Source organism: Kogia breviceps, chromosome 9 (assembly GCF_026419965.1).
Source record: "Kogia breviceps isolate mKogBre1 chromosome 9, mKogBre1 haplotype 1, whole genome shotgun sequence".
Taxonomy (NCBI): Eukaryota; Metazoa; Chordata; class Mammalia; order Artiodactyla; family Physeteridae; genus Kogia; species Kogia breviceps.
In genome coordinates, this window is record NC_081318.1 from 21,856,183 (window position 1) to 21,878,629 (window position 22,447).

Here is a 22,447-nt window from a genome sequence, read left to right on the forward strand (position 1 = left end):
GGTCACTCTTCCAAATTGTTTATATGGTATTAAAAATTTTTTCTGACTAACTTGTAATGAAACTTTAAAAAATATATAGAATAAGATGAAGATGAGATAAAAATTACCTCTGATTCCATCACCCAAAGCTCTGTTAATATTTATGTATATTTATTTCCTTCCAGTATTTTCCTGAATATGCACACGTGTGTGCAGACACACACACACAGTTGCTAGATCAACATCATTCTGTATAGGCATTTTTCTATCTCACATTAAATGCACATCTTCTCCACATGCTTTAAAATGCTTTAAAAACATTTTTAAATGTTTTAAAATAATGGTGCATTATTCTCTAATTTGGGAGTGTTCAGTTTGCTTCCATTTTTTTAAAAGCTATTTTTACATTACAATAATTATCCTTTTTTTAAAAAGTATACAACTTTTAATTATATTTTGGCTAGAATTTTCCTGAGAGGTTTTTTTAAAATTGATTTACAGTATTATATTAGTTTCAGGTGTAGAGCATAGTCATTCAACATTTTTATACATTATACTTCATTTAAAGTTATTACAAAATAATTTTATAAAAGGTAGTTTGTATCTCTTAATCCCATACCCCTGTTTTACCCCTCTCCCCCTTCCCTCTCCCCACTGGTACCCAGTAGTTTATTTTCTAAATCTGTGAGTCTGTTTCTTTTTTGTTATATACATTCATTTATTTTTTAAAAACTCATTATTTTATTTATTTATTTATTTATTTATTTTTGCAGTACGAGGGCCTCTCACTGCTGTGGCCTCTCCCTTCGTGGAGCACAGGCTCCGGACGTGCAGGCCCAGCAGCCATGGCTCACGGGCCCAGCCGCTCCGTGGCATGTGGGATCTTCCCAGACCAGGGCACGAACCCGCATCCCCTGCATTGGCAGGTGGACTTGCAACCACTGCGCCACCAGGGAAGCCCAAAACTCATTATTTTTAAAATTTATTTATTTATTTATTTATTTTGGCTGCTCCAGGTCTTAGTTGCGGCATGCGGGATCTTTCAGTTGTGGCATGCATGCAGGATCTAGTTCCCCAAGCAGAGATCAAACCCAGGCCCCCTGCATTGGGAGCTCAGATTCCTACCCACTGGACCACCAGGGAAGTCCCTACATTCGTTTATTTTGTTTTAGATCCCACTAACATACAGTATTTGTCTCTCTCTGTCTGACTTATCTCACTAAGCATAATACTTTCTAGGTCCATCCACGTTGTTACAAATGGCAGAATTCCACTCTTTTTCATGGCTGAGTAATATTCCATTTTGTGTGTTTGTGTCTGTGTATGTATACATATATATGTGTATGTATACACACACACACACACACACACACACCACATCTTCTTTATCCACTCATCTGTTGATGGACACGGGTTGCTTCCATATCTTGGCTTTTGTAAATAGTGCTGCTATGAACATTGGGGTGCACGTATCTTCTTCAGTTCGTTTTTATTTTTTATTTTTTTGGATATATACCCAAGAGTTGGGTATATATAATTGCTGGATCATATGGTAGTATTTTTAGTTTTTTTGTGGCACCTTCATACTGTTTTCCATAGCGGTTGCACCGATTTACATTTCCAGCAGTTTACAAAGGTTCCCTTTTCTCCACATCCTTGCCAAAATTTGCTATTTGTAGATTTTTTGATAATAGCTGTTCTGACAGGTGTGAGGTTATACCTAATTGTGGTTTTGATTTGCATTTCTCTAATAGTTAGTGTGTTGAATATCTTTTCATGTGCCTATGGCCATCTGTATGTCTTCTTTGGGAAAATGTCTATTCACGTCTTCTACCCATTTTTTAAACTGGATTGTTTGTCTTTTTGATGTTGAGTTATATGAGCTGTTTATATATTTTGGATATCAATCCATTATCAGTCATATCATTTTCAAATATTTTCTCCCATTCAGTAGATTGTCTTTTCGTTTTGTCCCATTCAGTAGGTTGTCTTTTCGTTTTGTAGAAGGTTTCCTTTGCTGTGACAGTAATTAACCTTTTAAATACATGCGTCTTGGACATATTTTTAATGATTTCCTTAGGATAGATTCCTTGCAGTGTACTTATTAAGTCAAAGGAGCTGATACCCGTTGCCTGTTTGTTTTCTAGAAAATTTATATCAAGTCACACACCTTCTAGCAATGGATGAAATGCCCGTTTTACCATAATCTCTTGAGTTTTACCTACTTTTAAATCTTTAGACAAAAACATTCCAGTATTTTTGGTTTTCCATTATTTATTCAATAGCTGATGAGTACCCACTCTGTGACAGGCATGTGGCATTTTTTAATGGCTATCAGTAAAGTTTAACTTCTTTATGTGTTTATTAGTCCATTGTTTCCTTTTGTAAATGTTCTGTTCATGTCCATTACCAACTTTTCTGTTGGGGTGTAATTATTCTATAACGTATTTGAACCGTTCTATAATTTATTTAGTCTTTTGTGTGTTTGTGTGCACGCGCGATATTTGCAGCAAATATTTTTCCCAGATTCTTTGATTTTTAATTTTGCTTATGATTTTTTGAGATATAGAACCTTTACATTTTATTTAGCTGAAAATGAAATTATTTTTGTCTATTTTTTTTTCCTTTGTGACTTCTGTTACCTTGGGCTTAGGAATTCCTTCCCACCCAGAAGTTGGAATATTCATCTAATTAAAAATTTAGAGAAACATTTTTAATGTAAAATCCACCAAATTAGAAGTGAAGTGTGAGAAAAAGATCCAAATGGGTTTTTTTTTTTTTTTTTTTTTCCACAAAGTAGATCCCTCAACATTGTGTGCTGAGTCATCTGCATTTACCCAGTTAATCTTTGGTGCTTCTTTTATATTTCGAGACCTGTACTGTTTTATCTAGCTGTAGGAGTCCATGAGTTTTGGTGGATATTAGCACCAGAGTGGAAATAAGAAAATACTTTTTTTCCAACATCTTATTATAAAAAATCTCAAGCACACAGCAAAGTTGAAAGAATTTTACAGTGAAGCCCCATATATACACCTACTAGATTCTGCAACTAATGTTTTAGCACTTTTTCTTTTATCATTTATCTATTCATGTGATACCTTTTAAACCTCCTGAATCATTTGAATTCAAAACTGGGCTCAAAGACATTTTCCTTCATTCATTTTTTTCCCTAACTTGTAGGCTTGATTTCCAGGAAACTTTTAGCAATTTACATTAATACAGTAAAATAGTGAACATCTTAATAGATACCGAAAGAAACTGCTTGGTTTCTCTTAATTTCATGGATATGGTTTGATTTGTCAGCGTTATGATGATGATTCACATACGATGGGTTTGTTTTTCAAACATCACTCTCTATTAAGGGCTCCATCCTCCACTGCAGTACAGTTGCTTTTTGTTCTTTTCGGATGCAACTGAAGAGGACATTGAAGAAAGGGATAGAAAGGCCACTCAGTAGACACCGAGATGCTTGTGTTAAGTCTGTGGTGGGTGGGCCTTGCCAGAGCTGGCAAGGGGGCTGGTTGGGCCGCAGTGGGCTTTGAGAGAAGGCTTTTGCCGGAGTCAGCCACGTTCCCGAGTGGCTGCCATCCGGCTCTGCCGCCAGAGCCCTCAGCATAAAGGCTGCTTTGCCCAGGGCAGCCTGTCCCAGACCTGCCCTGCTAACGTTTGGCTTTGAGTGTCCCTGGTTCACCGCGAGTGACCAGGATGAATAAACCTTAGGTCAAGGAGAGCTTAGTCACCTCTTTCCAGCCTAAATGATGAGCCCCCTAAATTCCCATGAGTTTTTGGTGCTTGAAAGCATCTCAGCTTAATGATGGGCTGGCAGCCATGTCTTAACAGCAGACTGACCTACTGTGTCTGCCTCTTGGTGCAGCATACAAGTAGATGATGGAAGAAGGCACAACCTGCGTTAAAAGGCTCACCCATGGTCACTGCTAGAAATTAACCATGGTTTAATTTTTGTACTTTTTTTTCCCCATCCAAGCCTCAATTTCCTATATGCAGAATAAATTGATTTCATTAGATTATATAGAAGATTTTTTTTCTTTATCCTAAATCTTTGATTTTTTTTTTTTCTCTATGCGGGCCTCTCACTGCTGTGGCCTCTCGCATTGCGGAGCACAGGCTCCGGACGTGCAGGCTCAGCGGCCATGGCTCAGGGGCCCAGCCGCTCCGCGGCCTGTGGGATCTTCCCAGACCGGGGCACGAACCTGCATCCCCTGCATCGGCAGGTGGACTCTCAACTACTGCACCACCAGGGAAGCCCTAAACCTTTGATTTTAATCTAGAGCATTAAATGTAGGTCAGTATTCACCCCTTTCTCAGAAATCTGGGAAAACAGTTTTTTGTTTGTTTGTTTGCTTTTTTCCAGTTTCTCTGAATAATACTTTCCAGGCTGTTAAGACCATCGATGAAGCTCACCAGACTCTGGATCTAGGGCTAGAATTGTAAAGCCGTTAGTTCCTTGTGAAAGGAATAAGAGGGCATTCCTGAGACGGCGCAGAGGGGGAAGCCTTACTCACAGGAAGCATATTAGCTGACTAGCTGCTTACAGAGCATGTTCCCTCCTCGACCTCCGGGAGACTCATCCTGTGGTCCAGTGTCACCTTTGTTCTAAATTTTCTGCTCGTAGCGGATGATGTGATAGTATTTGAGAATTCTAGCCAACCGGTGCTTTGAAATGGAAGGATAGCTATACTGAAAAAATTTAACATAATCTAAATTGATATTCTAGTGATATCAGTATTCAGAAGAGGCATCCTATTTGAGGGATTTTCAGGAAAAAGAAAAGTTCAGGAACGTGAGTTTTTCCCACGCCACTGTCCCCTCTCGCCTTTACCCTCCAGCAAGACTCAGCTTGTTGCTTCCCAAACCCGCCGGGCCATTTCCTCTTACCCTCCCTTTGAACACGCAGCGCCTCCAGCCTTACCTCTCTGCCCACCTCCCGAGCACCATCACGCCTCACCCAGCCCAGTGCTGCCTTTCACTCTACAGATTCACAAATACTAAAGTATGGAGTTTATTTGGCTTTCATTAATTTCCCAGAAGCAAGGGGAGGGTGGTTACAAAGCACTACTCGATGTGATTTTCCATGCTACTAGAATGTAAAGCAGACTGATGTAAGAACCGGCTCTCCCCACCAGCCATCACCACGCGGTGCATAGGGTTTATGAATCGTCTTCTAAATCCACAGCTAGTTTTAAAATCTAGCTTCCGGGCTAGGTCTGCAGGAAATACAACTGTGAGATCATAAATGCTATGGAGTGAGCATGAAGTTATCCACCAGGTCCTGTTACGTTAGCACTTGGGAATCGTACCAAAGCTGCTTTGTAAGCTGGGTTGTACCTGTTTGGAACCTAGTATCTCCAAAGGGGTTAACATGTCAAAAATATAAATGGCTTTAAAATGAGTTTAAATTAAATCATAAAGTTTTTAAACATAAAATAAGGTTTGGGGTAGATTCACGGGCAGTGGGATTATATAACAGCTTTGTAAGGAAAATAAGATATGTGAGGTACATCTGTAACTTTTAAGATAGATGTCTTGAGGAGAAAACTCTAACGAAATACCCTATGGTGTTACTCTCAGGGATTAAAAAAAACAACAACAGAGGGCACAGAAACAATGTTTTAGGTAGATGCGGGGGATATTTTCCAGTACGGAATCTTTCATGTACTGATTTAATTGAGTCCTCTCATTTGAAACTGCGGTATGAATATCATCACCACTGTGGTGATGACAGTGTCAGTTAGCTGTGACCTGATCTGTCCCATGACTAACCAAGGATTCCAGGTCACTTCGGTTGCATTTCCTGTGGCCTCACTGTTCCGGGGGCAGGATTAATAAGGAATAACTCACTTCTGTGTTCAGGCCTCTAATTTTTCATTCATATAAACAACAGGTGAGAATAGACCTGACCCAACACAGGTGCAAGAGATTAGTAATACTAAACAGTAGGTAGCATTTTTAGCTGTGTCAGGCACTGGGCCGAGTACTTTACTTGGTTGTCTGTTTTAATAAACAATCCTGTGTGGCAGGTGCTATTATCATACCCATTTTACAGCTAGGAGACTGAGGCACAGAGAAGTTAAGTTTTTTCTCCCAAGATTACACAGCTAGTAAGTGGAGGAGCCAGGATCAGATCACAGAAGTCTGGCTTCTAAACCCAAGCTCTTAATTTGTATCCTATTCAGTTTCCATAAATGACTCATATTTTGGAGGTATTTTTATCCTTTGGGGCCACTCAATTTCATTTAGTCAATTATCTTTTGTAGTGGTTTTAATGTATTAGGGAGGATGGATGCAGCCCCCAAAGCTGCACATTATCGTGCCTTACCTTGCTTTGGATCCTCACCTGGTTACAGCTTGTCATTAACGATGCACGTTACCACAACCTGCCCCCACGGCTCCAGCCAACGTGCTTTTGGTAATAAGAGTACTTAGTATGTCCAAAAAAGGTAATTAACAAAGCAACTATCCCAACTACCAAAAAAAGCGATGAGGTTGTGGCCCATGATGGAATCCCCTTTTTCTTTTATTACTGGAAATGAATAGAAACTCATTGTGCCTTCCAGTAAGTTCAGGCCCTATAATTTAAGCGCACTGTCAGGACCCAGAAATCTGTTATCTTGTGAGACTATTATTGCTTGGTAGACTGACTACATAATAACACAGTCAGGAAGAGTGGGTTTTCCAGTGATACGGCACAAAGGCCCTTCGTGCGTTGGTCTCATCTTTTGGCATTACGCCATCCTTACCCCTATTCCACGGTCTCTGGTCTAGCGAGATGAAGCTGGTCATGTTTGCCCGCCACGTGGAAGCTCTTTCCTTCCCTCTCTTCCACTACTGTTCCTTCAGATGAAACCTCCTCCAGGCAGCCTTCCCTGACTGCTCAGGACCAGGTCAAGTGCCCCACATGCTTCCACAGCACCCTCTGCTTACCCCTTTGTGCACACATCATACCAAGTTCTAACTTCCTGTTTCTTGTCTGTCTTCCCTGACTTGCGCTGGCCCTTTAAGAGCCAGGATTGGTATTGTTTACCTTTGGATAAACACACTGACACACAAGACAGTGCCTGACGCATGGCAGGTACTCAGCAAATGTTCAAATGAGAGAGAGGTAGAAATGACATACTTGGTGACAAGGGAAACTAATATATGAAATATCCAGTGTTGACAGTTCCTAAGGTACATTCATGATATTACCTGACTGAATTCTCACCACAACTCTGGGAAGTCAATTTCTTTAACCCCATTGCACTGACATGGAAACATAAGCTTACCCCCGGTGCATATACACAGTTTGTGTATATGCAGGTCTTATGTTCTGACATACCATGTGAATATTCCAAGGCTGGTCTCAGTTCAGGTATTAGACTCTGTAACAAAGCAGTGTGTCATTCTTGTCCTCACCAAGTAGATCCAGAGGGGAGAATCAACAGGTTTTAATTTCTCTCCCTTTTAATGTCTTCCTTGGCATCCTCCTACCCCCCATCCCCACCCACGTTTCCAGTGAAAGCCTTACAGTGACCTGTGATGGATCCTTTCCAAGTTTCTAGGTGTTGACGGTGAATCTTTTGTATGCAGACCAAGCTGGCTGCTGCTCTTATTTGGGGGAGGGGGGTAGTAGAGCTTTTGGGAAAAGGGAGAACTGAGGGGGTTCTGGTAAAGCTCTTGAGCGAATTGAGTAAGATCCTGGTGTATTAGGGAGTACGAAATGAGCAGGGTGGGAGGTGTGTGTGTCTGGGCACCGAGAAAGTGAGCAAGAGGATATGAGTCGGGGGCTGGTTCGGTTGACAAGTAAGAGGCTGTTGAGAGGTTGCTGGCTGTGTAATTGACCAGCTGAATAGATCTTAATATCAGACCGGGGTGTTCTCCACGGGCCTGCCGGCGGGGGTGGACCGGGGCGGGCGGCAGGGCAAGCTAGTGAGCTGGCAGCATCTTGGACACACAGAGCTAGGTATGACGGACTCACCTGGAATGCAGGGCCTGTTGTCATTTCCGTAAGCAGATAACCCGTGGAAAACAGAGTCAGACAGAGAGAGATTTGGGCAACGTTTCCTAAACTTTAAAAGTTCAGGATTTAATACTCAGCCCTGCTCTGTTCTAGATACTCCTGAGAATGCTGTCAAAGGGAGGAAGTTTTAATTTCATGAAGAAATTAATTTTGCCACCACGATAGAACATTAGACAAAGTTCATAAATTCCTCCAGCGGTGGTTTGGAGTGTCAGTTACGGACGTCTCCTTTTGTACCTGGTTATCCACAGTAAGAAGCCATCCCAGCATTTTTTTTCTGTGCCATGCGGACCTCTCACTGCTGTGGCCCCTCCCGTTGTGGAGCACAGGCTCCGGACGCGCAGGCTCAGTGGCCGTGGCTCACGGGCCCAGCCGCTCCGTGGCACGTGGGATCTTCCCGGACCGGGGCACGAACCCGCGTCCCCTGCATCGGCAGGCGGACTCTCAACCACTGCGCCACCAGGGAAGCCCCATCCCAGCATTTTATTATGGTTTAACTGGGGTGTGGGCAAGGTCAGGATGAGATGGCGATGCAGTTAGAAGTACCTTCTACAGGACATTCACAGAGTGACTCAGGGAGGTCAAGGCAGGCTGGCATCATTGTTCATTCAGTCAACAAAGATTTCTTGAGCAGCTGCTGTGTGCCAGGCACTGGTCAGCACTGAGAAGATGATGATAGTGATCTCTGTCACCGTGGAACTTGAGTAAGTGCCCAGAAAAGCAGTCTATTAAAACTCAGGGGCGGGCTTCCCTGGTGGCGCAGTGGTTGAGAGTCCGCCTGCCGATGCAGGGGACATGGGTTCGTGCCTCGGTCCGGGAAGATCCCGCGGGGCGGCTGGGCCCGTGAGCCATGGCCGCCGAGCCTGAGCATCCGGAGCCCGTGCTCCGCAACGGGAGAGGCCACAACAGTGAGAGGCCCGCGTACTGCAAAAAAAAGAAAAAAACAAGACGAGGGGAAAGGTGCTCTATGATGAAAGAGGGCCTTCCTTTCAAGTGGTTCTGTAAGGAGGTGACTTCCAAGGTTAGAGCTGCAGGATGGGAAGGAATGTGTGGGCAGAGGAGTTGGGGGGAAAGGTCCCAAGCACCCGAGAACAACACAACAGCACGTTTAAGAGGCTCTGGCGTGGGAAATGAGTCTGGCCTTTGAGGATCAGGAAGAAGGCAGGTGTGGCCCAGGTGAGGGAGGGGCAAGCAGGTGCGGCCCCTCAGAGGCCTTCAGCTTGGTCCCTCCCTGCTCTGGAAGGTGTCCATCCCAGAGGTCTCAGGGACATGCTCGATGATCCCTGGAAGCGTCCACTGCCCAGACACCCAGGCTCTTAGGAGAGCTCGTGTCCCCAGAAGGCTGCCTGCCACTTTCCTCTCCTGATACTGTCACTTGTCGAGGGGACTAAACAAGGATATACAGCAAAAGCAGATTTTAGGGAAACCAGTAGTCATAGCAGGTGCCCCAGAGTGTGAGAAATATGCCCACAGGCCTATACAGTGACTTTAAATGGAACTGGTTTTAAACCGATGATCTGCCCGCCGAACCGTGGGTCACACTTGCCAGTCTTGTGAGCGGGAACACAGCCAGGCCGGCGGGATTTAAACAAAAACCCTGGTCAGGGCTGCAAAGTGGAACCTGCGTTCTTGGCCCCTGAGGTTCTGGGGGTCCGCCGAGCCGGTGGAGCTGTTTCCACGGGCGGGGCAGGAGAGGCCCTTTCCTGACGTTAAACCTCCTCCAGTCTGGGCCGCCCCAGCGAGCAGCCTGGCGGCCTCCTGCTTGGCGAGTCCCTCCCGAGTCCCGAGTCCCGAGCCCCGTGTGGGACGGGAGTGCTCCCCTGCGCTGCCCATGAGGTCGGGGCAGGCCTCTGGCCACGCGTCCCTCCTCTTTCTCCGCGCACCCTCTCTCTTTGAATCACCTCGCCCCCATTTTAGAAGAAATGAACTTCGAAGCTGGGGGGTGGGGTGAGGCCAGGAGGAAGAGAGTGCTGGCACGTGTTGTGTAAACACCGGTCCTGATCCTTTTTGTCTTTTACTACCTGTAGGGGCCAGTGGACTCGGGAGAAGCCGCTGGCAGGAAGGGCTCATTGTTCTCAAGGTTATGGGTTATGCAATAGAGCAGAAGAGCTTTGAGGATGCAGGAGGTCAGAGCAGCTTGTCCACAAGGCATTTTACGCAGAAGTTTCCCTTCATATAACATCTTATTTGCTTGACTGTCATGAAGAACTCCTGTGCCAGCATTTAGCTGAATCTCTGGGGTGAGTCGTTACTGCCAGTCTGCAGTTAAAAGTAAGTGATTTCCTTTAAAGGACTCTACTTCCAAAGTTTTCCTGAGATGCCAGGCTGAAGCAGGTACCCTTGGCGCCTGTCTTTGAATAGAAGGTCATTATATCCTAGTCTGTAAATTTGTACTCAAGTCCGTGAGAAAGAAAAAAAGGAGAATATTCCGCCTTCTTTATCCAGTTACGACGTGCAGGTAGACGGTGATGTAATAGATTTCTGTGGACCAGGCTGTGCTGAGCTTGCGTCTGGGACAGTGACCAGACGGATGAGAGCAGAAGCAGAAGATATTTTTAGTCTGTCAGGGCTGCTCTGAGACACGGGTCCTTCCCCGACCACAATACTTCCCAGCGGGAGGTTCAGTGCCGGGCGCACTTGCTCTGGTTCACTTCACTTCTATATTATGCTTTCAAATATTCATGAGGCCTGGTGGGCTGCCGATTTGATGAAGCAGCTTTGAAACCCACACGGTTCAGCTCGAGTCTGTGACATAGTTTAGAGGACCTCTCAGAGGGCTCTGTGTCCCACCCAGGGACCAGTGCCTTCCCTCTGAGGTGTGGTTTTCTCTGGAAATCGGGGCCCGGGGACATAGTTCACTCTCTTTCTCTTTTCCTACATTGAGGTAATTCAGACATGCCTGGAAGTTCTGATGCTGACATGACCTCTACAAGTAGGTTCTTAAAATTTGGGGTGAGCCGATTTAAACTACTAGTAGCAATGGTAAATCAATTGAAAACTTCAGTGAAGTTATAAATCAAGTACAACTTGCTAAAAGTGATAAAAGGAAAGGGATCCTGTCTGGAACATACCAGCTGTCTCTAGAACCACTTTTGCAAGCTGGAGGGCTTCTGTCTGTAGTAGGAAAAGTGTAGGTCAATTTCCATACAAGGGTTTTTGCCTCTTTGGTAAACTTCTGCTTGGCTGGTCGTTGTTTTGATTGAAGGCTGGTCCATCTCTCTGAAGGCTGGTCCGTCTCTCTGGCCCTCTGAGCAAGTGGTGCCAGTAAGAGCGTAGAAAGCACCACGTCCTGTGTGGAGGAAGCACTGGGTGGGATTAGGAGGCCGGATCCCTGTCTCTTCCGTCCAATCCCCGCCCCCTCCCCAATATCCATGCCGGCCTGTGAGCACCAGTGACCCTGGGAGGTTCCCGGGATTCTCCCACTCCCTGTTGATAAGATGAGACAGGATATAACCTACAGGCCCTGAAGTCAGGCCACCTGGGTCCGCAACCCGCTTCTGCCGCTTGCTGGCTGTGTGACTCTGGGCACGTTAACGTTACTTAATGTCTTGGTGCCTCAGTTTCCTAGTCTGTCAAATGGGAGTAGTACCTACCTCCCAGGCTGCTGGGAGGCCTGAATGGGTTAAAGTGTATGGAGTGCCTGCAAGGTGGTTTGCCTTTCTTGGGAAGGATCGCAGATGCTGGTTCCAGTGATGGAGTCTCTGTTACTTTCTCCTACCTCTTCAGGCAAATAGACCTACGTGGTCACGAGAGCCAGTCAGAGCAAGTGGCAACCCAGGAAGCCCGAGGGGCCCTGGGTTGGGGTCTTGGGTGCCCTCTCTGTGCCTGCCTTCCTCCCTGGCTGCTTACACAGCAGCCCTTGCCACCCCAGGAAAGGCTCAGCCCCACGCAGAGCACAGGCCCCAGCAGCCCCCGCACATAACTGCGCAGGGGGACGCGGGGCCTCGGGTGGGCAGTGTTGCTGACCTGGGGACGGTGCCCCAGGGCCTGTCGAGGTCCCGGCAGCATGTGCCAGTTTCCTGCAGTTTCAAGGATCATTGTCAGACTGGGTCATGGGGCCAAGCTGTTTACTAGCTGGTTCTCCTTGGTGAAAACTTACTGAAAGCTTTTCCCTCTCAGTCTGCATTTTCAAAGGCCCAACACACTTCTCTGAGGGCTTGGCTGGCTACCCTTCAGATGTCCCCGTGAGAGACAAGACCACCAGTTGTCGTGCTGTTCACACCTCTCTACCCCCCAAATCACCTGATACTCCATGCTTTCTACAGAGCTTCTCAGCGGGAGAAAAGTTATGTTTATGGGGCAAGTTCAGAGGGCTTGGGTCTCCTTTCCAGAATTTACTTGGTGGCTTTGCCCTATGTGGTGGAGAACCCCGTTCTCTTAAGTTTGGGTGGTTCCGTCCAGCCTCCACCAGGAATTATATCTTTAAAGGCTGCCTGGGCAGGAGAGCCCCGGACTCCCTTGGGGAATGGCGAGGGGCATCTGTGAATCCAAGGGGGGAGCTGAAGAGGTGAGCAGTCGGGAAGAGAAAGCCAGGTCGAGGGCAGATGAAGCTGTGCTGATTGCCTTGTAAGTCACAAACCTGAAGTTTTGTCAGATCTCCGGGTAAGGAGAGAACCACCCTGCGTAGATGACAGTGTCTTAAATCGACTTTACAAGGAACTAAGCTGAGAATGGTAGATACTCTTCATCACTCAAAATTGTTAGTCCAAAAGGCCTAGAAAAGACCAGCCACTTGTGGGGGTTAAAAGCCAGTGCTCCCAGTTTTCTGCACAAAAACCTGGAAATTCTCTCCCTTCATCCTGGAGGGTCTGGCCATGGAATGGCTGTGTGAGGCTGCCCCCTTGTGGCCAGCATCAGCAGTTGCGTGTGTAACCTGTTGCTGGAGGCTCTCTGAAATAGTCATTTTAAAGGTCTTTTTCAAATATTTTTCTCAGTTACTCTGTCTCTCTACACGTGTGACTCCATATCCAGGGCTTAACCATTCTGCTTTGTTATCTTTCTAATCCGTACTTTGCCCTCTTTGGACTCCAAGGTCACTACTTTCCAATAAGCTCTTCCACTGGCCTCCCAGCTGATCTTTTTAAAATGTAAATCTGATTGTCTTTCTCTTACTCAAAGCCCTTTAATAGCTCCTCCTTTTCCAGGTTCCAGTGCCTCTCTCAGAAGATCCCTGAGGCCCGCTTCTCTGCCCTGGACCACGTCTTTACCTGTGTTCCTCCCTTTTCCTCGTCTGTTCATCTGCTGACACCTGTGCATTCTTAGGAGTCGTCTCAGGTATCACCTCCTCCAGGGAGCCCTCTGGAGTACATTAGATAATGTGATGTGATGTAATAAGGAGGGGGAAGGAGAAAACGTGAGCACACTGCGTTATAACCGAGTGGTTTTTTTCCCCTCCCACAAGACATAAGCTACCTGAAAGGGGAGACTTTTTTTCTCTGTGTCACAATGTCTGGCATATCACTGTTGCTCACCACTATAGAGGGAATAAAGGGAGACAGGATAAAAGCAGGCCAAGACCCAGATCACCGACTGATTCTTCCTGGGCATGATGGAGCTCAGGAAAGAACTAAGCTAAGCTCCAGGCCCAAGAGCAAAGGCACAGCCAGTCAGTGCGGGCGAAGAGAAGTCCATCACCTCGCGGAGCTGGCCAGCTAAGCTCTCCTTCCAGCCCGCCCTCCTGCTTCTCACTCAGAATGCTTCTGTGGAAGAGTCCAGGCTCCGTGGCAGGACCCACCCACCTATATTGCACACCTTTTTGATATGTGCCCTAAGTACCGTCCAGAGTCTAGGTCTCAAGAATTATTTGCTGATGGACTTAATAACTTATTTGACAGGCGGCAAGAGCACATCCTGAAGAGTCAATTAAGATCTGTGTTAAATCAACTGTACTTCAATTTTTAAAAAAAAGAACAAGGAAGGGAAAAAAATGGCGTGCGTTTCTGACCGTCTGTGGGTATGAGGCACTGCGCTGGCCTCTGTGGGCCAGCAGGGAGAAGGCATTGTTCTGTGCCTGCAAGGAACTGACCGTCTAGCAGTCTAGCTGGGGAGAAGACAGAGCACGCAGGCCACGTTAGGGAACGAGATAGCAGATGTGAACGTGTCACAGGCAGTGTGTGATTAATTGCCAAACGAAGAGCTCAAGAACGTGGTGGGGATTGAGCAAGATAATGTATGTCCAAGTGCCTCAGCCCTTCAGCGCCCCTGAGCCCAGCCAGCCCTGCCGTCCGCCTCTCTCACACACCCTGTTGATCCACCGCATACGATGTAGGTACCTGGCCAGTGCAAAGCCCCTCATGCCCAGGCCCCAGCCCACCTCCCAGCCCCGTGTGCCCCCCAACCCTTCAACCCAATGCTGCAGAGATACCGAAGAGAACTCGCCATCTTATTTCTGTAGCGCCCACCATCCTTCCTTGTCCAAACTTGTCCCTCCGTTAAAACCCTCCTTTTCCTTTAAAATTCAGCCTAGAGTTCCTCCGTAAAGCCTGCTGGGTCTGCAGGCAGAGCTCCTTCCACATGCTAGGCGGCGATGCTCGCGTGCTTCTGTCCTGCCGGGGATGTAAACTCCTGCCGCAGGGACAGTGTCTTTTCCCTTCATTCTCGGAGCACCTGACATGCTGTCTGACGTGGAGCACACGTCCCTTAAGTGTTTTTCGTTGACAGAAAGGACTTAACACATTGGAAGGACTGAGCAAACATCGGTTGGCTTTGCACGGTTAAGACGTAAGTGCTGTGACTGCAGGAGAGGGTGACATGCCTGAGTGGTCCAGGGAGGCTCCGTAGAGCGAGAAGGGAATAGAGAACTGAACCTTCGTGGTTTTGTACACCTAAAACAGGCAAGGAATGAGAAGGATCCTGGGTGGAGTAGCTCAGTGTCTGTGGCTGCTGGCAACCCAACCGGCCTCTCAAAAGAGAAAAACAGACCAGAGGGAGGGAGCCCCGCAGAGTGGGGCGGTGGAGGCATCCGATTTTAGTTGGAGCAGAGGGTTTACCTAAAGGAAGTCGAGAGAATGCCCTGGAGGAAGTTTGGACTTAGGTGGAGGAAAGACCTCAAAAGCAATGGGCTATCTTGCTGGCAGCAGACGCCCTTTGTTACTTTGGAAAACCATGGTGACTTGATCAAAGTGGTGTTGAAAGTGGGAGCTGCCCTGTGGCCCTGGCTTCCTTTTGTACTGCAGCCAGAGGCCCAGGTGGTGACCAAGATGCTTAGCCCCCAGGTGTGAAGCCCCTCTGCTACGCAGAGCCTCACCCGGAAAGGCTCTAGAAACAAAGGTTTTCCTTCTGACGCTGCCCTTGACCTGGCTCTGAGCTGTTGATTCTTTGGGTCCATTCAGCTCTGTCCTGTCCTTCTACCCTCGTGACTGGCAATGACCTGGAGAGTGGCAGCACCCCTGCAGCAGGTGGCCTCCAGAGCTGAGTCACCGCCCTGGGAACGGTGCCCTGGCAAACCGGGAGCTCTGCACTTCACCCGGCTCTGCAAGGCTCTCAGGGTACCGCCAGAGCTGCGGAGAAAGCTTCATGCATCTAGAGTGTCACCAAGCTGATAGGAAAGTGAAATAAAGGCAGTTGAAGACCAAAAAGGAAACTGTCCTAATGGTAGTTTCTAGCTGGTATGTTTGGCAAAGTACAAAGAGTTTTTCTCACAAGTATACTTAACGGGCTGTGGTGGTTTTATTTGAACATACCAAAATTATCCATTTACGGATATCTTTAAGAATGGAATGAAGAGGATTTTAAAACGATGGTTGGAGATTCTGTTAGACCTTGTAAATTAAGAGAGCTGAAGGAATGAAAGTGATATGAAGAGATATCTTAAGCTGTCACTATTCTCGGAAATGAGCAAATGAGGTTTAGGGGTTCTTTAAGTTTTCTTTATCAATCATAGATACTCTGATGGCTGTTGTTTTTAAAAAATTATGGTGCTTTTAGTTCATCCCAGAGAAGATAAAAATGTAGTGTTGTTCTTGAAAGGAGGGTTGGTTTGTTTTTGTTTTTGATGTTTTTTTTGTTGTGTTTAAGTCCGGCTTGTTTACTACACCAATGAATAGAGATGACCTCAGTCTAAAAAAACAAGTTAACCATAATCTCTCTCCTTGCCTGGCAAAATAATGGCAAAATAAGCCTTTTTCAAGTAGTAAAAGAATTGCAAGTCTGATCACCAAGTCATCATTTTAGCTGATTAGATTTTACAAAAGACAAAACAGAAGGCTCTCTACATGTTCACAACTGAAGAGCTCTTAGGAAACACTCCCAGCTTACTCAGTTCCTATAAGGCTGTAACAAGTCTGGTGACAATTAATCAGACAGTTGCCTGAATGCGAATGCTCTGTGTGATTAACTGCACTGTGGCCATTGTGAGCTTTCAGAATCCGAGAAAACGGCATCACGTCTCTTGCTTTTTGAGCATGCAATACCTTAACTTAAAAAAAAAAAAAAAAAAAGCTTCATTTTTTTAGACTTCACACCTCGTGTGCCCAGCTAGCTGTTCTCTACAGCTGAAGTGTCCCTGAAGGCAAAAACCCAGTCATTTTCTTGGGCAAATTGTCTTGAGCACTGGGTTTTTTCACATGCTCTGACCACCCTGGAGCAGTTTTCAGCGGCCGGGGAACTCTCGCTGCTTAGTTGCCAAAGATGCTGTGAGCTGCGACCAGGAAGTTGGGTTTTCTCTGTTATTAATCTTGTTTGCTTTCCGTGAGCCACACAAAACTATGGACGGTCCAAAGTGTTCCCAGTTTCTCGAAGGCAGGAAGAATTAATGCAGCTTCTACTAGCAACCAGAGCCATATCCTGATTCCTAAAACCTTTATGATCTCAGATCAATAAAGGCCAAATTGAAATGCATTTGGAAGTTAGAAGTCAGTTGGTTCTAGAATCCATTCCAGTCGAAAGAATCTCTAGACTCACTGGATTTGGGCGTGCAGTTTGGAGAGAAGATTTTAAAAAGAGGGCACCTTTATTCTTTGTTTTTTGACCTGTGTTGGGAGGGAGAACTAATCTGCTTTGGGGGTAGGAGTTGCAAAGAAGCCAGTCCCAGTGACCATACAGAAAGATGAATGCACGTTCGCCCCGGGCCCGGCACGCCCGCCTGTAAGGAAAGCCGGCAAACGGCACCAGCCTGACAGCGTGGAAGCATCAGAGCGTCAGAGGGCTCTTGAGAAGCACCCAGGCCCCGAGGAGTTAAAAGGCAGAGACAGCCAGTCAGTAGGTGCCCTCCTGGGCACAGATCTGTTCATCCCGCCCTTTGGAAGTCAGAGCCAACCAACGTTCTTCATGGTTTTGAGTGATGCAGGATGTCTCTCTCTTGGCAGGGCCACTTTCCACTCATGGGCTTACGCCTGAAGCCCCTTAGGTGCAGGCCAGAGTGGAGCCCAGCCTCACACTTCACGTCACATCTTAGAGTCATTTCAGAGCACAAGGGAAACTGTCACAGACAGCTGCTTGTTTCAGAGACGAGGAGACTGAACCCGGGGCCGTGGTCGGCCGGAGGTCACGGCGCGGGAAGCAGAGGCCGGTGGGAGCCGGGCCGCCCTCCTCTGACCACACAGCTCCTGCCCCAGCCTGGCGGGAGAAGCTGCTGCCCTTGGATGATGCTTAGAAAATGGCTTAGGTCAGAAAGGAGAACCTTATTTGTACAGAATGAGACAAATCAGTTCCTTACTTGTGTAGACAGCTTCAGCCCAACCTCCTTTGTCAGCCTGGTGAATTTATTAGCTCCTGGGCTTCCAAAAATAAGAATAATAGCATTTCTATCTATGTGCCGAAATGGGAGACTTGATAGACCCCTGTCTCTCTTTTTCTTTTTTTGGATGAGAATTAACTTATTTCACGCTACTTTTTTTTTTTTTTTTTTTTGCGGTTCACGGGCCTCTCCCGTTGCTCCAGACGCGCAGGCTCAGTGGCCATGGCCCACGGGCCCAGCCGCTCTGCGGCATGTGGGATCTTCCCGGACCGGGGCACGAACCCGTGTCTCTTGCATCGGCAGGCGGACTCTCAACCACTGTGCCACCAGGGAAGTGCCATGCTACTTCTTAATAAAACAAACGTCGACTCCTTCCCACGGGAGACAGAATTGAGCAACGTTCTGAGAGCACACTGTGCTCCTTGGGGCACTGAGTGAACGTGATGTTTAGAAGATGCTCTAGAAGCTTGCACGTGTCTCCTGGGAATAGAGTGAAGGGCAGTGGAGATGGGGCAGAGAAGCCGCCGCTGGAGGAGCAATGATTCACCCTTCCTGCAGGCCGGGCCTCCAGAAGCCCACGGGAAAGGACTTCGTTCCTCGTGAGCCCCGGCGTGAACCAGTGACCCCTGCTGGGCGCACGCGCCACCATGTCCTCCGACACTCCCCCCTCCACTTGCGTGTCCACAAGAGCTGCAGAGAAGGACCTGCCAGGTCCCTAGGTCTCTGCCAGTGGCTTCCCCGATCCCCTGGGAGGACGATGTCGCCTGTCTTTGTATAAGGACAACACCCTGAACCAAGAGATGGATAGAGTTACTCATCTGAGGAGGAAAACCCAGTCAAAGGAATTTTCCCACCCACGGCCTCGGTGGTGGGGGGCAGGGGGAAAGTGCTTACAGGGTCCTTCCAGATGGCACGGAGGCAGCTGTTAGGGATCGCTTTGTTGTGTTAACCGCAGGATGAGTGAGTTAACTAAACATGTCAGAAGTACCAGTGAAGCATGTCCGACAAGATACTTTCGTGGGAGGAGCTGTCCCGCAGCGCCAATAACAGTAAGTGCCACCTTCTGTCCTCCCAGCCCTGGGAGACGGGGCGGAGGGCATTCAGCTTGTGTTTAGCTTCTGAGCATGATTTCACGGGATGCATAACAACGTTTTCCTCCCCATCACCTATACTGTCTTCATTCTTAAGGTAGACAATTTATTTTAAAAAGAGGCGGCAAGAAGCGTTTGGCCGTGTCCCTGCCAGCTTTCCCGGGCATCGCGCACCAGGGCGCTGGGCTGTCCCTCCGTGTGCTGCACACAGAGCTGGCCCCAGGGAAGCCCTGGGCAGTGGTTTAACTTATGTCTGCCTCGGAGTTTTTAAATACTGGCTTTATTTGTATGGGCTTAAAAAATTATAATCTAGCAAATGTTTCCAATTTAAGCCGTGGGTAAAATTTTCCTAGCAGAAAATTACACGGTAAGCTGGAGAAATGGAATAGAAAGCCGCACGGGGTTCTCCTTAAGGTTTTTTGTATTCTCATGGGACTCGAAGGTGCCTCGGGCCTCCAGAGACGAAGGGACTGGGGCGGAGGGTGTGGAGCTGCCCCTCCCCGAGTGTCCTGCGCACCTGCAGAGGGCAGCATCTGAGCTGCGCAAGCGCTGCATCTCCAGCTGATGTAACCCAGCGCCCCAGATGGCCACATTCCCCACAGACAGGGGTACCCGTATACCCTATTCATCAAGGCATCCTGAAAAGGGGGCTCCCAGTCTCTCTGGGGAACCCCGAAGGAACCGACCACCCCAGTATATTCTTGCCGACCCCTCTGCGGACGTGGAGGAAGCTAGGAGGCCCTGGGAAAGCTTTTTATCCTGACCCCAAAATCTGGTGCCTCACTTGTGGGCCCCATAGCCCCTAGAGTTTCCCCTGTCCTGGAACCTAACCCACTGTCAAAAAAACTGCCTGCGTGTCTGGACCCCTGCTAGCCTGCTGAGGCCGTGAGGACTGGCGCCCTGTCTTGTTCACTTTGTGTCTCCAGCATAGTGCTTCCCATGTAAAATCCAACAAACATCTGTTTCTTCTGTTCTTCATAAATTTTGTGTGTTTTCTCACCTCCCGCCACCCCAGATCTCAGTTAACTTTCACTGTGTGAGTGTACACGCATGCGCGGAACACATACGTGAGCTCACACACACACACACACACACACACACACACACACCCCGACTGCAGTCCTGTGTTGCCTCAAATCCCTGGCAGTCTAATTTCCCAAAGGCCCCAAATGCAGTGGCATTCCCCCGTTCTCACTGATTTCACCTCCCTGCTACGTTTAACAATGCTAGCATCCCCTCCCGGAAACCCTCCCGTTCTTCCACCTGCCCACATCACACCTGTGGAGCCCAGCTCAGGCCCCGTTCCGCTTCGAAACCCCCAGCCAGCCCCACACTCACCCCGCCCTAAATTGCTGCTGTGCTCTCCTCTGCGTGCACCCTGCAGCAACTTACCTGTTCCTGTGTGTTAAGACGTCATTCCACGGTTAGATTGTAAGGTCGTGTGCAAGTGCATCCACCTCATCTCCTTACCTGGTTTTCCAGGGTCTAGCCCAGTGCCAGGCTCTTAGGAGGCAATCAGTGAGTGCCTGCTGATTGATTTTGAAGCATCTGTCTTTATCAGTAGTACTGAGAAGTGACTCGTGGCTCTGTAGCACTGCTGTTAATCCCTCAATGAAAGACATGACTGTCCCAACCCCTCCCTCGGACGTGGCCCTAAGTTGGCCCCCATACGAGCTGTTTTCCTTTGGAGCCCTTGTTACATCCTATCATCATCTGTTTATTTGTTTACTTACACTGGACTTACCTGCCTTGCTTGCTCTCCTGTCCTCTGAGCCTCATTCAGCTCCTGCTACGTTGTAATCTCGGTGAATCCGTGATGCGTGAATAGACGGTGCAGAATATCCTCATCCCAGTTTCAGATTGTATCTGTCTTGTCTTTTCTTGGACTCTCGACTCCTTGCTGCAACATCCCTTGGCTTATGTGCTACCCTTTCCCGCCAGAGAAGCCCCCAGCCCCACAGGTTCTGTGTACTGATGGCCAATATTATTTCAGTCTTTCACACCAACTTTAACATATTGATTATAATGCCTTAGGAACTGTTATCCAGAATCACTTGGGGGTGATGGGGTTAGTTGACATTTATTGAAGGTCTGTGTACCTACCTTGTGTCTTATTTGAGTTATACTTTCACAACTCTGAGAATTAACATTATTATTTTCGCTTTATAAATAAACTAAAGCTCAAAAGGGTTAAACAGTGTGTCCAAGCTGTGTAACAAGTGACAGAGGGAAAATCTGAATCCTGGTCTTCCTGATCTCAAAGCTTATACTGCTGTCTCTCTGTTCCCCGTTAAATGGGCCATTAAATGGGAGCTTGCTTAATAGTACTTGAGGGTAAAAAGGCAGCGCGCGTAAGTACTAACTCAAGATAAACTAATGCTCGTGAGGAAAATCAGAGATAAGGAAAAGATACTCATTGGTAGGTTGATTCTAAGCAGGGATTGACAGAGGTCAGCTTCTAACACCTTAAAAGTTCAAAAGGGTGACCGCTGAGCACCTAAGAAGACCACCTTTGGGGGCTCTGTGACGGGGCTGTTAGTGGAGAGTGTAGGTTGACCCCTGACCCCCCCACCCCGAGAAAGCAGCAGGAATCCCGTTAGTGAAGCATGCTCACTGACTCTCGTTCTCCCCTTTGGTGATGGGCTCAGTACAAGCCTCAGCACCATACTTAGATTACGGCAACTGTAGAAGGCAAAGACTTCCAGTGCTCACGGGAAGGGGAAGGGCAGAGAAGTTACGGGAAGCTGTGAAAATGCCTCTGTCGAGCTTATATCCTCATAGTTAAGAAACCTTAGCACCAACTCATACAGTTTTCTTGACCAAACCTTTTTGTGCTCTGGTCTCCCCAACTGCAGGTGATGTCTGTGCATCTAGGTCTTAAGAGGCTGCAGGCACAGGTCCCAAGTTCCTCAGAGAAGTGACAGCAAGGATGGAAGAAGCATAGTGCAGAATTAAGCTTTATCACGTGCTTTTACAAGAAAAGGTCAATTGAAGGAGGACTTCCCAGCAGCTTAAATGAACCATTCCAAATACTTTTCCAAAGACTGAAAAGCTCCCAGAAAACAGCAGACTGGCATTCCTTCCCCACAGTCTGCTGCACGTCTCAGCCACTGTCAAAAAGGGGAAGAGCTCCTCTCTGACTTGGGTCCTACCCTCATTTTTATGATCAGACAATTTTGGAAACACGCTATCATTTTATAACGTTGTTTAAATATTCCAGAATTGTGTGTGACTCCACGTCGGCTTGAATTGTGTGTGTTTACCCGGATAGATCTTCCTTCCCATGTGTACTTCTCCACTTGCTTGATTTTTTTTTTAGATTGATCTTTCTGTTGTAAGACAGTACTGCATATACCTGTTGCTTTTCTCAACCGTTTCTCTTACTGGTCAAGATCCTCTTGAATTTCAGTGCCAACTCTGAAGAATCTTCCTCACATAGTATGTCCCTGTTTTTTTTTTGTTTGTTTTTTGTTTTTTTTTTTGCGGTATGCGGGCCTCTCACTGTTGTGGCCTCTCCCGTTGCGGAGCACAGGCTCCGGACGCGCAGGCTCAGCGGCCATGGCTCATGGGCCCAGCTGCTCCGCGGCATGTGGGATCTTCCCGGACCGGGGCACGAACCCGTGTCTCCTGCATCGGCAGGCGGATTCTCAACCACTGCGCCACCAGGGAAGCCCAGTATGTCCC

The 22,447-nt window shown here is 47.4% G+C and overlaps 1 long non-coding RNA gene across 1 annotated transcript in view; it reads left to right on the forward strand.

Annotated features, from left to right (window-relative positions):
• LOC131762599 (uncharacterized) overlaps nt 1-22,447 on the forward strand; it is a 77,864-nt gene that overhangs the window by 51,128 nt on the left and 4,289 nt on the right. Inside the window, exon 6 of the long non-coding RNA XR_010842082.1 lies at nt 13,141-13,270. This is a non-coding gene — a long non-coding RNA (uncharacterized lncRNA). The remainder of the gene's footprint in view (nt 1-13,140; nt 13,271-22,447) is intronic.